The 15042-nt window shown below is 43.9% G+C and overlaps 1 protein-coding gene across 1 annotated transcript in view; it reads right to left on the reverse strand.

Annotated features, from left to right (window-relative positions):
• LOC147419812 (NPL4-like protein B) overlaps window positions 1–15042 on the reverse strand; it is a 104490-nt gene that overhangs the window by 62082 nt on the left and 27366 nt on the right. The window lies entirely within an intron of this gene.

Below are 15042 nucleotides of genomic sequence, written 5' to 3' on the forward strand. Positions count from 1 at the left end.
ATGGAGCGTAGTATTCGAAGATAGACCTACGATCAGGCTATCATCAGATACGGATCAAACTGGAAGATGTTCCTAAGACAAGCTTCCATACGCGTTATGGTCACTACAAGTTTTTGGTCTTGCCTTTCGGTTTGACCAATGCTCCAGCTACGTTCCAGCAGATGATGAATGATCTGCTGAGACCATTTTTGGGCAACTTCGTTGTTGTATTTCTCGATGATATCTTGATCTACAACCGAAGTTTGTCTGAGCACCTAGTGCATATACGCACTGTTCTCGAAGTACTGAGAACTGAGAAGCTTTACGCTAAGACTTCAAAGTGTGAATTCTTTAAGAAAGAGCTTCTGTACTTGGGTCACATCATTACTCGCGCTGGAATTCGCGTCGACCCTGAAAAGTTGGATAAAGTACAAAATTGGTCCATTCTGAAGAATGTACGCCAAGTAAAGTCCTTTTTAGGCTTTACTGGATTCTTTCGCAAGTTTATCAAGGATTACTCTAAAGTTGCTGCTCCGCTTACGCAACTTTTAAAAGGAGGGGTGAAAGGGCCGAAGACTTCGGGTCCTCGTCGTAAAGGTAATCCCCCTGTTGTATGGAATGAGCGTCTCGACGAGAGCTTTCGGACACTAAAACACTTGGTGACTACTACGCCAAAATTACACATTGTGGATCCTAGCAAACCGTTTGTGGTTGAAACGGATGCTAGTGATTATGCTATTGGTGCGACGTTATACCAGGATGGGCGTCCTGTCGCGTTTGAAAGTAAGAAGCTTTCCGACGCCGAGATGCGTTATCCAACGTACGAGAAGGAGCTTTATGCTGTAGTCCATGCCCTGAGGAAATGGCGGCACTACTTGTATGGCTCTACGTTTGTTGCATGGACAGATCATCATTCCTTGCGCTATATCTGTGATCAAGGTGATCTCAGAGGCCGGAAGGCTAGATGGGTTGAACTTATGCAAGAGTTTGACTTTGAGATCCGTTATAGGAAGGGATCCAGCAATCGAGTTGCTGATGCGCTCAGCAGAATTCCTGAGGTTAATGCCCTGTCTATGGCTGAAATCTCGACGGATTTCTATCTCTCTCTCCGAGGGCTATGTCGTTCCGATGGCCATTTTGGCAAGATATGGAACGAGGTCGAAGCGGGGCATGACTCGCATACAGGCTTGGGTGGTCCGGAGACCCAAGTGAGTCGTGCTCGAGAGACGAGACAGTGACAATATTCCATTAGAGGTGGACTATTGTTTAGAAATGGTAAAGTCTGCATGCCGGAAATCGATGAGATTCGACAAAGGATTTTGTGCGAATGCCACGATGTTCCTAGCGCTGGGCACCCAGGCATCCAAAGAACTTTGGCTTTGGTTAAGCGAGATTTCTATTGGCCAAGAATGCGCTCTTACATAGAAAGCTATGTGAAGAGATGCGCTCAGTGTCAGGTCAATAAGGCAGAGCGCCTTAGAAAAGCTGGCCTGCTACACCCATTGGAAATCCCAGATGCCAAGTGGCAGAGTATTTCCATGGATTTCATCGTTGGTTTGCCTAATACTAGTCGGGGCAATGACGCTATTTGGGTTGTGGTCGATAGACTCACAAAAATGGCGAAGTTTATACCAACGCAGTCGACAGTAAAAAGCCATGAGTTGGCGGTTTTATTTGTCGATCAGCTTTATAAGCTGTATGGTCTCCCAGAGGACATCGTCAGTGATCGAGATACTAAGTTCACTGGTCGATTTTGGCGAAATGTGTTTGCTCATCTTCAGACGTAGTTGAGTATGTCGTCTTCTGACCATCCTGAGTCCGACGGACAAACTGAGAGGATGAATCAGACATTAGAAGACATGTTGAGAGCCTATGTCTCTCACAGGCAATCTGATTGGGAAAGGTATCTTCCACAGTTAGAGTTTGCCTATAATAGTAGCAAGCATTCTGCTACTGGATTTAGTCCGTTCATGCTGATGTATGGATTTGAGTCTAAATCCCCGATTGCTATTGGCTTAGAGAAAGTCAAGGACCGCCAAGCTCGTGATTTCCTGTATGACATGCAGGAGATGCTCGAATTAGCTAAAGATAGTATAAGAACGGCTCGTGATCGAGTCACTACTTATGCTAATCAAAAGAGATCTCCAAGGACTCTAGATGTGGGACAATGGGTTTATCTGAAGATACCCAAGGATTCCAAGACTATGCGAACAGGAAAGCATTGTGCGGGAGCAGGAGAGAGAGCCCACTTGCTACTCTATGCAATGAGAGTGAAGGAGAAGAGGAGAGTGGCGCAGAAGAAGCACACGCAGAGAAAATACGTGAGAGAGAGAGAGAGAACTCGTAGAAGTTTTGGGAAAAGTCACGATAGTTACATTTTGGGCTTGACCTTTGAGTATATGAGTAAGTGACTAGGGGGCCATTCACACTTGGGCCCCCTCACTTATAAGTCTTTTAACTTATAAGTTAATAAGTACAAGGCACTTAGGCCTTTATTCCCTAACAACCTCCCACCTAAAGGCAATGTACCTTGGGAGATCAAAGAATCAGCTAACTATGATACATCAGCTGATCATGCACTTACTCATCCAACACCCATCATCTGACGGCAATATGCAAACCGCTCTGCTGGAAGACTCTTGGTCAAAAGATCTGCAGGATTGTCATCTGTGTGCACCTTGACAAGTGTAATGCTCTTGTCATCAAGCACACTCCTGATAAAATGATACTTCACCTCTATGTGCTTTGTCTTGGCATGAAAAACAGGATTCCTTGCAAGCATAATAGCACTCTGACTATCACAGTGTAGCGGAGGAACCGGTGACTTAATGCCAAGCTCTTCTACCAAACGCATGAGCCACAAAGCTTCTTTGCATGCCTCAGTGGCAGCCACATACTCAGCCTCAGTGGTAGACAAAGCAACACATTTTTGCAGTCTAGAAATCCAAGAAACTGCACCTCCTGTGAATGTAAACACATATCCAGAGGTAGACTTCCTGCAATCTGGATGTCCAGCAAAATCTGCATCTGTAAAGCCATGCACAGATGTCTCACTCTTCCCAAAACAAATGCACAAGTCTTTAGTGCCTTTCAAGTATCTCAAGATACACTTCACTGCTTCCCAATGCTTTTTGCCAGGATTGCTCATGTACCTGCTTACCACTCCCACCGCAAATGCAATGTCCGGACGTGTAGCAACCATAGCATACATCAAACTGCCAACTGCTGATGCATAAGGAATCTTGGCCATTTCAGCCCGCATATCATCTGTGTTTGGGCAGTCATGTGCAGTCAGTTTTACATATGGAGGCAGCGGAGTACCAAGTGCCTTTCCCCCATCCATAATGAAAACGATGTAGCACCTTATTAACATAATCTCGTTGAGATAGATACAGACGCCTGTTGGGTCTATCTCGAGAGATACGCATGCCCAAAATATGATTAGCATCACCAAGATCCTTCATGTCAAAGCGATTCTTTAAGCTTTGCTGTAATGCATCCAACTCCGTGACATTTTTACCCGCAATAAGCATGTCATCAACATACAAAATCAGCAATAGAAGAGATCCATTACTTGCCGTTTTGATATACAAACAGTGATCAGAATTACTTCTTTTGTATCCTTGAGACCTCATGAATGTATCAAACTTGTGATACCATGCACGGGGAGACTGTTTCAAACCATACAAGCTCTTCAAGAGTCTACATACTTTCTTCTCTTGCCCCTTTGACACAAAACCTTCTGGCTGCATCATATAGATCATCTCAAGCAAATCGCCATGCAAAAACGCTGTTTTGACATCCATTTGCTTTAACTCCATATCTTCAGAAGCAACCAGGCCTAAAACAAGACGTAATGTGGCAAGCTTTACAACAGGAGAAAAAATCTCATCAAAATCAACACCATGCTTTTGCTTGTACCCTTTAGCAACCAAACGTGCCTTGTACTTAGAAGAAGCATTAGATGTGACCTTGGTCTTGTAAACCCATTTACATGGCAGAGCCTTATGCCCTTTAGGCAAATCAACCAAGTCCCATGTATGGTTTTTCTCCAAAGACTGCATTTCCGAAACCATTGCTTTGAACCATTTCTTACTGTCTTCCCGTTGCATAGCCTCTTTATAGCAAGACGGCTCACCACAATCAGTAAGCATGACATAGTCCAAAGACGGTTCATATCTATCGGGGGGCCTTGTCACCCGAGTAGAACCTACGCACCCAATGATCCATAACAGGTGGATTTTCAGCCTGTAAACCATCAAAAACAGCAGGCTGTCCAGCCGGTTGCATCGCAACAACGGGCGGTCTAGGAGCATCAACCTGTTCCCCTACCTGTGGTGCATCAATGGCAACTTGTTGGGGCTGATTTTCAGCAGCTAATGGCTGATTTTCAGCACCATTTTCAGCATGTAAAGGCTGCTGAACATTGGGCCTTCTTGGCTGTCCATATGTAACATCTTCACGAAAAACAACCCGGCGCACTTTCTCGACCTTTGTGGGCTGTTTGTGCATGCAATTCTCATTGAAGATGACATCATTGCTGCGTATGATTTTCCGTAATGCGGGATCCCATAATCTATACCCCATTTCACCATCCTCACCATATCCTAGGAAAATGCATTTATGAGACTTTGGTTCTAGTTTGGTGCGCAGTTCACTCCGGATGTGAACATAGGCCTCACAACCAAACACTCTTAAATGTGCATATGAGGGTGGCTTGCCAGACCACACCTCCTCAGGCACTTTTCCACCCAAAGCCTTGCTAGGTGAGCGATTAATCAAGTGAATAGCTGTTTGCACAGCTTCTGCCCAAAAACCATGAGGTAATGCAGCATGTGACAGCATACTCCGAACTTTCTCTTGGATAGTCCGGTTCAACCTCTCTGCAACTCCATTCTGAGAGGGATTAAAAGGAGCCGTGAGCTCTCTTTTAATACCTTTAGTAGCACAAAAGTCAATAAATGCTTTTGATACATACTCCCCCCCATTGTCTGAGCGCAAAGACCTAAGCTTCTTGTCTGTTTGATTCTCAACAAACGCAAGAAACTTCTTAAAAGTATCCAAAACATCGCTTTTAGCACGTATTGGATACACCCACACCTTACGTGTAGCATCATCGATAAACGAGACAAAATATTTCTTTCCCCCTAAGGACAACTGTGGCATTTCACATACATCGGAATGCACTAAGTCTAACCTGTCAGACTTCAAAGAAAGAGACCTTTTGTGCGGTGTTTGACTGTGCTTACCATAAATACAGTGCTCACAATGAGAAAAATCAGCATACCTCAAACACGGCAAATAACCACAACGAGACAGAGTTTCCATTCCTCTTTTACTCATGTGTCCCAACCGGCCATGCCACAAAGAAACACTTGGCTGCTCGGTTACGGCGACAACATGGTCACGCACACTAGATACATGCAAAGGATACAAAGTGTCCGATTTACAACCCTTGTCTACAATCCGGGCCCCTTTACAAATTTTCCACTTGCTATCACCAAAAGTGGTGTGATAGCCTACATCATCTAGCTGCCCTGTACTAATCAAACTCTTCTTGAGTTGTGGCACATGGCGCACTTTGTGCAAAACAAAAGTCATACCATCAGCAAAGGAAAACTGGACACTGCCAATACCTGCAATGTCACATGCATAGTTGTCTCCCAAATAAACAGTGCCCTGCACCTCACCTGAGTACTGTGTAAACCAATCCCTATGAGGTGTTACATGAAAGGAGACACCTGAATCAAGAATCCAAGTATGCATGTCCACATCAGAACCCATAGCAAGGGTATGTGCATCCACAGAAGAGGCATTGAGTACATCAGTGCTGCTGTCACTGTCACAACTACTAGCAACATTGATTTCCTCAATCAACACAGTGCTCTTCTTGGCATTTCCCTTGTCCTTTGCATCAGTTTCAGCACCCTTGTTCTTCTCTTTCTTCCACTCATAGCATTCCCGTTTATAATGCCCTTTCTTTCCACAATGATGACACACAACATCTTTCCTACGAGATTTGCTGCGTGCCCTGTCCTTACTGTCAGATTTCTCCCTCTGTTGAGACCTGCCTCTCAAGTGCAATGCATTAGAAGACCCACCTGTGGTGTTCTTCCTGTTCATCTCTTCCATCAAGAGAGAACTCTCTACATCTGCATACTTAAGTGACGCACTTGAGTTACTAAGAGCTGTCCGGAATACATCCCAACTCTCGGACAATGTGCATAGCAGAAAAGTAGCTTTGAACTCCTCATCAATCGTGAATTTCAGCTCTGTCAGTTGGCTGAAAATAGAATTGAATTCATTGAGGTGCACTGACATGTGCGTGCCCTCCTTCATGCGGAGATCCATAAGCTTCTTAAGCCAATACACTTTACTGGCAGCACTCTGTTGTGCATACAACTCGTCTAAACGCTTCCACATGCCCCATGCTGTCTGCTCATTCTCTACATTGAAGAGTAAATTGTCACACACCGAAAGCATGATCGTGGAGCGAGCCAACTCGTCCACTTCTTCCCATTCTTCAACCTCCATATCATCCGGTTTCACACCCTGTAACTTAATAGGTTTCGCCTGTTTCTTTTGCAACATCACATTATAACATTGCTTCTTCCATATAGCAAAGTTATGGGCCCCTTCAAGCTTGCGAATGTGCAACAAATTGCCACTTTCACTGCTAGAAGCCATTCTGAGTGATTGCAAACACTGAAACCCTGTTTTGCCGACCTAAACACGCCCAAATGTGCGCAATCGGGCAAAAAACAGCTTGCTGTTACAGAAAAACAGCGAGCAAATTTCACGCGAAATCACCCCAAAACGGCGTACATTCACTGCCAAACCCTTACCAAAGGTTTCCACAAGGTGTATACATCATTTGCTTGCTGAAATTCCCTGTTTTAGGACAAAAATCAGACCTGTAAACACCTGTTTTGCTGAATTTTCAGAACCTCGTTGGTGGAAACACCTGTAAGATTGACCTGTGAGACTTGCCCTAATGAAATTGCATCAAATTGACCCCGAAATTGGTCAATTTCAGCAGAAATAGGCTGCTGTTCGCCAGTTTTTGAAACCCTAATTTTGAGAAAAGTGTCACCGGAGGTCGATTCTACACGGTGAGAGGATCCCTTCGCGACAGAGTTGATCGAAAACGGTTGAATATCCTTCCCGCAGCGAGCAAGAACAGAATTCTGATCTGTGTTGCGAAAATGGCTCTCTTGGAAACCCTAAAGCTCTGATACCATGTGTGAGGGAGCAGGAGAGAGAGCCCACTTGCTACTCTATGCAATGAGAGTGAAGGAGAAGAGGAGAGTGGCGCAGAAGAAGCACACGCAGAGAAAATACGTGAGAGAGAGAGAGAACTCGTAGAAGTTTTGGGAAAAGTCACGATAGTTACATTTTGGGCTTGACCTTTGAGTATATGAGTAAGTGACTAGGGGGCCATTCACACTTGGGCCCCCTCACTTATAAGTCTTTTAACTTATAAGTTAATAAGTACAAGGCACTTAGGCCTTTATTCCCTAACAAGCATTATAAGCTTTCAGCTAGATATTGTGGTCCGTTCTTGATCACAAAGAAAATTGGCCAGGTTGCCTACAAACTGGCTCTTCCTTCGGATGTTACTGTACATCCAGTGTTTCATGTCAGCCGCCTTAAAGTGAAATTGGGCGAAGCTGATGTTGTCGTGCCTATCGAGGAAAATGTATGGCAAGATATGCAAACTGAGTATATTCCTCCAGAACCAGAAGCAGTTTTAGATCATCGTACCCGTCATTCTAGCCAGAAGGCTTATGACGAGTACTTAATTAAATGGAAGGGCCAATCTGAAAGGTTTGCTACTTGGGAACCTGTTAGAGCTTTGAAGGCTCGGTATCCCCACTTCATTGATGAGGACATCAATGGTTCTTAAGGAGGGAAGTATGTTATGTCCCGCTCACAGGAGAGGGGATCTAGCCCAGATGCCGTTGGGATGGGCGTCCAAGTGTCCGGGCAGACGTAGTGTGAACCCGGCCAGTGTCGCCGGCCATTATTTTTAAAGGGAGGCCAAGACCTCATTTACAGTTATCGACCCCCACTCGCAGAGTGCCAGTGGTTAGCCCGCAAGGCTAGGAGTGCGCAAGGTCATCTCGAGGAGGTGAGGCCGGGTGGTATGGGACGCTCGGTCTTACAGGTGCACGCCTACGTCCTTGGATGCTGGCCCCAGCACGGGGGAGCTGCCGGATGGTGGCTATGGTCGGGTGGTTCGTCCGACGCGCATCTGTAGGCGGTCTGTGTGGCCAGGAGATCCTATCTCCTCGTTCGTTTCAGTTACACAGCCGTTGAGGGAAAAGGTTACTGACTGCCACTGTCCACCTTTTACGGGTCACCGCAGCATTGCTACCACCATGAAAGGGGTAGAGAGATACTTCTTTTGGCCGAGACTCAAAAAGGATGTGGAAGAGTTTGTGCGCACTTGCTTAGTATGCCAGAAGGTCAAGTTTGACAGGCATAAAGCACAGGGATTGTTACAGTCTTTACCCATACCCACCCGCCCCTGGGAAAGTATTACAATGGATTTCATTTTTTATCTCTTGAGAACACAGAATGGTCACGATGATTTTCAGATTACATGGCATGCCTGAGACGATTGTCTCCGACGGAGACCCCAGATTTACGAGTTTGTTTTGGAAGGCAATTTGGGAGAACATTGGCATGCAACTAGTTGCAGTTCTCGTTATCGTTCCACCTGCAAACTGACGAGCAATCTCAGTGGGTTTAGATTTATTGGAGTCTTGTATCTCGAATCAGAAGACTCAATGGAAAAAGTACTTACCTTTGGTGGAATTTGCCTACAATAACACGATACACTCTTCGATGGGGAAGGCGCCATTTGAGATTGTTGGAGGTGCTGCGAAGGTTCCACCCTTCCTAAGCACGAAAGATAAGATCTTTGAAGCGGATGAATATACGCAAGACTTAGATATAGCTTTTGCCAAGGTTCGCGAGACTTTGCAGAAGTCTCAAGAACGACAAAAAAAGGCAACGGATCGCCATCGTCGCGACTTGAAATTGAACGAGAATGATTGGGTGCTCTTACGTTTTGAGAAGGCATGCCTGAGAAAGAAAAAGGGAAAGGAGAGGCTTTTTCCAAATCTTAGTATGCGATACTACGGACCTTTCCAGATCACTGAAAAGATAAATGATGTCTCCTTCCAACTGAAACTGCCAGATACTTGGAGGATTCACAATGCATTTCATGTGAGTCTCTTGAAACCTTTTAAAGGTGATGTGCCTGATGATGGGGAGCCTCATGAGCAACCCAAAGTGGAAGAAAACAAGGAGATCCTTGTTCCTCAACAGATTTTGGCACATAAGGATACAAAGAAAGGTTAAAGTCCGAAGGCGGTTCTTGGTTAAGTTCAAGAACTATCCTGCATTTGATGAGAAGTGGATGGAGGAGGAGGACCTAGCAGATACTCCTCGGATTGTGAAACTTTACCTCAATGCTTTTGGTTTAGCATCGTATACTCCAAATGGAACCCAGAATTCAGCTTGGCCGGAGATCTGGTACAGTGGGATGCACAAGAGGGGAGTTACTCCGCTCCTTTGTCAACAAATGCCTCAATTTTGATACTAAAGTCGCTAATGTCTCTTTGAGCTTCAGGGATACTGAGAGTTGATAGTATTCTGCTGGATGACTTTATGAAATGGAATTCCTCATTATGATACTGATTTGTTCTTGACTTCTTTTGAGTGCAGGAACTGATAGACGAAATGACCGCAGCATTTGGTCTGATAGACATGGTTGCAATAGGGGTTAGTCAATCGGGCATCAATGAGGTCCCGATTGAATCTAGATGCGATTGCTAGCTACATTGCCGATAAATCATGGTCTAAGATCCGAATGAATGTTGAATGTCATGTGATGTCTAAGTGATGTCCTATGATGTCGTGTGATGTGATTGTCGATTCGGTACATGTGCTAGATGTGTGTTCCTAGTACGTAGATACTAACAGTCAGTGTCTGCTAAGAGGTTTATGGCCTCTGTCTGTTTTGCAGGCGTAATCGAGGGCGATTACAATGCTTTCAAGAGATGGGTATGTCACAAAGTGATGACGTGTCTGCCCGAGAGCATGCGGGAAACCCTAACCCTGACTGCTGCTGAAAACCCTAAATCTGCAAACCCTAACCCTAAAACCTGCAAACCCTAAAATCTGCCAAAAACCCTCACCCTAACCCTAACCCTAAAACTGCAGCATCGATGATTTTCTAGTTGATGACGTGGCAGGATTTCCATAAATTGCGGCGCTGAAAATGGCAGTTGCTTTTGCGTTAGTTTTTGGCTACGCAATTGAAGAATAGAGAGAGAGAAATTGGTTTGCTTTAATTTAAAAACTCAACTAAGTTTGAGAGGGAAGGGAGCCTTTGCTTTTCTTTAGGCTTTTGATTTGAAGCTTTTGGGGCTTTGCTTTTGGCAACCCTCGTAAACAAATAAGCGGAGAGGGTTCTCACTCTGCTGAGCATCTAGACGCAAAGTCTAAGAGTGAAACCCTAACCGCTCTTGTGTACTGTGAACATTGATTAATACATAAAGAAATACCAAAAGGGGCGCCAATCTTTGGGGCCAATATCTCTAGGCACGGAACTCCGCCAGGCCAGTGCAAATCTATTGTGAACTGTGAACTGTTTTGAAGTGGTTATTTGGTGCTGTCGTGATTGATTCTTGACTTGGAGTGTCCAAGTCTGTTACAATTACCAAAATCCATCATATCCGATAGAGATCCAAAGTTTACAGGACATTTCTGGACATCACTATTCAAGTCTCTTGGCACCAATCTATTGTTCAGTTCAGCCTACCATCCTCAAACAGAACAAGTGAACCAAATTTTAGAAGAGATGCTTCGACATTACATTCAGACTCGATTAGCATCTTGGAAGGATTATTTGCCACTTGTGGAGTTCGCTTATAATAACTCTCCTCATACGGTAACTCGCATGACACCATTTCAAGCAGCATATGGACATACTCTTGTGCCTACGAACTTTGTTCTTCAACACAAAGTAGCGTTAGCAGATCAATTGGTTCAAAAGATGCAAGATGTCCTTCTACAGATTCGAGATAAATTGCTACATGTTCAACAAAGTTATCAGAAGCAGGCAAATAAGCATCGTTGATATGCAGAATTTAAAGAAGGTGACTTGGTCGTATTGTATGTAGCACCTCATCGCTACAAAACAGTGAAGTCAGTCTTCCCAAAATTGCGACCTCGCTTCTATGGACCTTTTAAGATCATCAAGAAGAATTCAGTTCTCAGCTACAAGTTGGAACTTCCGCCTTCATGGGGAAAAATTCATCTAACTTTTCACATTTCCTGGCTCAAACAGTATATTCAAGGAGATTCGCCTGTTGCAGACTTATCTTCTTATGTGCCAGAAATTGAGGATGTACACATAATTCTTGTCCCAGAAAAGATTCTCAATGTTCGTCAAAAAGAAACTAGACAAAAGATCGTAATTGAATTTCTTGTTAAGTGGATGGACTTAATCGAGTCAGATTCTACTTGGCAAACCGATGAAGAAATGCAACAATACCCTCACCTCCTCCAAGAATTCTTCAACAAACGGCAGACTTTCATTTGACACATGGGTTTTATTTTAAGAGGGAGCGAATGTCACATTTGTGACTTAACTACATTACAATACTTACTCATTGATGCAAATACGCGAAGTGCCATGCCAAAGAGGACCCCTGCGCTTGGATGGTCACACCCCTTCGCCCAAGAGACATGCCTCTTCGCCAAAAGCCACACTCCTTCGATGACTAGTCACACCCCTTCGCTCTACGGGTGCGACTCTTTTGCCCAATGGTTGCAGTTCTTCACCGAAAGGATGTGTCTTTACATCTAAAATCGTGTCTCTTCGTCTCCTATATAAGGAGCCCTTGTATCACACTTTCAATCAATCAAACACAGAGTCTTCTGAGTCTTTCTTTGAGTTCAGTTCAGTTTCTTAAGTCTTAATCATGAGTTTAAGTACTTAATAAAGGATTAGTACCTAGAATTTTTACAAGAAGCTTTATGTTAAGCTGCCGGAACCATACACTAATCGCCGCGACAAGCGCGTGTTGGACCAATGGCTATTCAAAATGGAGGTCTACTTGTCCAACACGGATTTGGTCGAGAGTAAAAAAGTTGCACTTACTAGTTCTCTGCTCAAGGACACAGCATTTCTTTGGTGGCAACGACGGATTGCTGATGGTAAACACACACCTTCTTGGGATAAATTCCGGCGTGCTATTCGCAAGGCGTTTGAACCTGCCAATGCGGATTTTCATGCCCGGTCCTCTCTTCGTCGCTTGAGCCAGACAGGTTTCTTGGCCGCGTACATCACAGAGTTCCAAAGGCTAATTCTGGAGATAGAGACTCTTAGTCCCTCTGATAAACTTCACAACTTTATCGACGGATTCGAACCAAACTTGAAGGACGATGTGCACAAATACAACCCTACCACCTTGGATGCTGCAATTGCCTATGTGGAGCGTCTTGGCGATAATCGGCGCCCTATACGGAATTTTCTCCCTGGTAACAGATCTTCAAATAGCGCTCGCTTTTCAGAGCGCGATCGCAGAGACAGCTATAGCCAAAGTCAACAACATCAGTCTCAATTCAGATAGCAAGCAACGCAACCTTATTCAACTTCAAGGTTCTATTCTCAAGATCGACAATCTCAAAGCAAATCTTCTTCAAATGTTCCTCCACTTGATCGTGGTAAAAGACGTGATTTTTCTCAAGATCGGCATTCCAATACTCAACAAGGCTCTTCGTCAAATGGATCTTCGACTTCAAAGAAGGATGGATTATGTACAATTTTCCGTGGTGACCATAGATGGTATCAATGTCCAAAGAAACCAAATTCGTCTAATTCGAAAAGAAATTCCAACGCGAAAACATCATCAAATTCTGAACAACCAAATTCTGCTAAGGATAAAGGAAAATCTATGGTCAATACGATTCGTGTCTCAGAGGATACGACTATTCTTATGAAGCACGCTCAGTGCAATTCTTCAGTTTTGAAACCTCTCTCAAAGCAAGCTTTGAGCCTTCTTGGAGCTATCAATGGTCGCTCCATCAATGTTTTGGTGGACAACGGATGTTCTAATAATTTCATCAACACTCAGATAGTTCAACAGCTTGGCTTAACAACTCTAAAGAGATCTCACTTATATGATGTGGAATTAGTAGATGGATCAATTTTTGACTTGTGATCAGATAGTTCGACAGTTGCAGTTCGAGATTCAAACTTATGCAGATCGACTGGATTTTGAAGTCATGCCTTTATCTTATTACGACATGATTCTTGGTCAGCATTGGTTATTCCAATATGATCCAACAATTAGCTTTCGAGAACATACTATCAATTTGTTCAAAGATGGACGAAATGGACTATACACGGGCTTTCTCATGTGGAAAGAGTGATTCAAGCCTCACGTGTACTAGTCAAACAGCATGATACAGTGGATTATGAAGAGAATATGATTTCCGATACAGATGCAGATATTATTATCGATGAATTTTTGAATTCATTAACTTCTCTTGAATCCATTGATGAAGACAAAGATGATTTCAAGCAAGAAGTTTTTCCAAGTAATACTTCGTTACCAAACAAAGATAAGGAGATAGTTGCAGATTCTGAATCTAAAGACAACTATGCTTTCTTTGATTCTTTGTTGGATGATGATATGCCAATTGCAAGTCATGAAGTGACAGTCCCTGAAGATGATTCTGAAGAATTTTGGGATTTATTATTGGAAGATGATTACAGTCTCAAGCCAAAATCCTCTCCAGTGATTCATAAAGTTGAAGTTATCCCATCTGAAGAGTACCTTGAGAAGATTTCCTCTTCCCCAAATATTTCGCAGTTACTAGAAGATTTTGAATCAAAAGTCTTACATTGCATGAAGAATTTGGAAGATCAACCTCTTGTTGCAGTCAACCTGATTATGCCAGATTCCTCTAAAAAATCTTTGAATTATGCAATGACATGGGATTTAGCAATCAAAACAAAAAGATTTCGCAAGAAGCAAAGGTTCAAGACAAAGGTTTCCGATAACTCAAAGACTGAAGATATTCAAAGATTAAATGCTTTTCCAGAGTTCTATAAACATCAAAAGTCATTTCTTTGACACGGGCTCTCATTTTAAATGGGAGAGAATGTCACGATTGTGACTATGTTAACAGCAATACATCTACTCCTAGTTGCAAATACGCGAAGTGCCATGCCAAGAAGGACCCCTGCGCTTGGATGGTCACACCCCTTCGCCCAAGAGACGTGCCTCTTCGCCAAAAGCCACACTCCTTCGACGATTGGTCACACCCCTTCGCTCTATGGGTGCGACTCTTTGCCCAATGGTTGCAACTCTTCGCCGAAAGGATGTGTCTTTACGTCTAAAGTCATGTCTCTTCACTAGGAGACGTGTCTTTTCATTTATGTCTCTTCGTCTCCTATATAAGGAGCCCTTGTATCACACATTCAATCAATCAAACACAGAGTCTTCTGAGTCTTGTTTCTAAGTACAATTCAAGTTTCTTAAGTTTTAATCATGAGTTTAAGTACTTAATTAAGGATTAGTACCTAGACTCCTCACACTTTGAATGTAACGATTTTCATGTTATGAACTCTGAGTAATTGTTTGCAGGTGTACTTCCTCTTAGTGAGGGAGTAGGAGCAGAGGAAGGCCTGAGCCTCTGCAGGAGAGAGCGCTCCTGAGCCTCTGCAGGAGAGAGCGCTCTGAGGAACTAAAGCCAGATCAGCCCAAGGGTTTCGTACATAGTTACAGGGGACTGGGGGGACGGGCCCTAGGGCCGCAGGACGCCCGAAACTGGGCAGGGACAAACTGGGACGGATGGATTTTCGGCCGGACGGAGGGGTCGCAGGCAGCCGGATCGGGGACGGCAGGGAACGGATGGAACTGCCGGAGACGGAAAAATCAGACGGAAAAATCAAACTTAATTAAGTTTCTTAAGTTTTAATCATGAGTTTAAGTACTTAATTAAGGATTAGTACCTAGACTCCTCACACTTTGAATG

The sequence above is a fragment of the Adiantum capillus-veneris genome, chromosome 29 (genome assembly GCF_014529385.1).
Source record: "Adiantum capillus-veneris isolate H3 chromosome 29, ASM1452938v2, whole genome shotgun sequence".
Classification (NCBI taxonomy): domain Eukaryota; kingdom Viridiplantae; phylum Streptophyta; class Polypodiopsida; order Polypodiales; family Pteridaceae; genus Adiantum; species Adiantum capillus-veneris.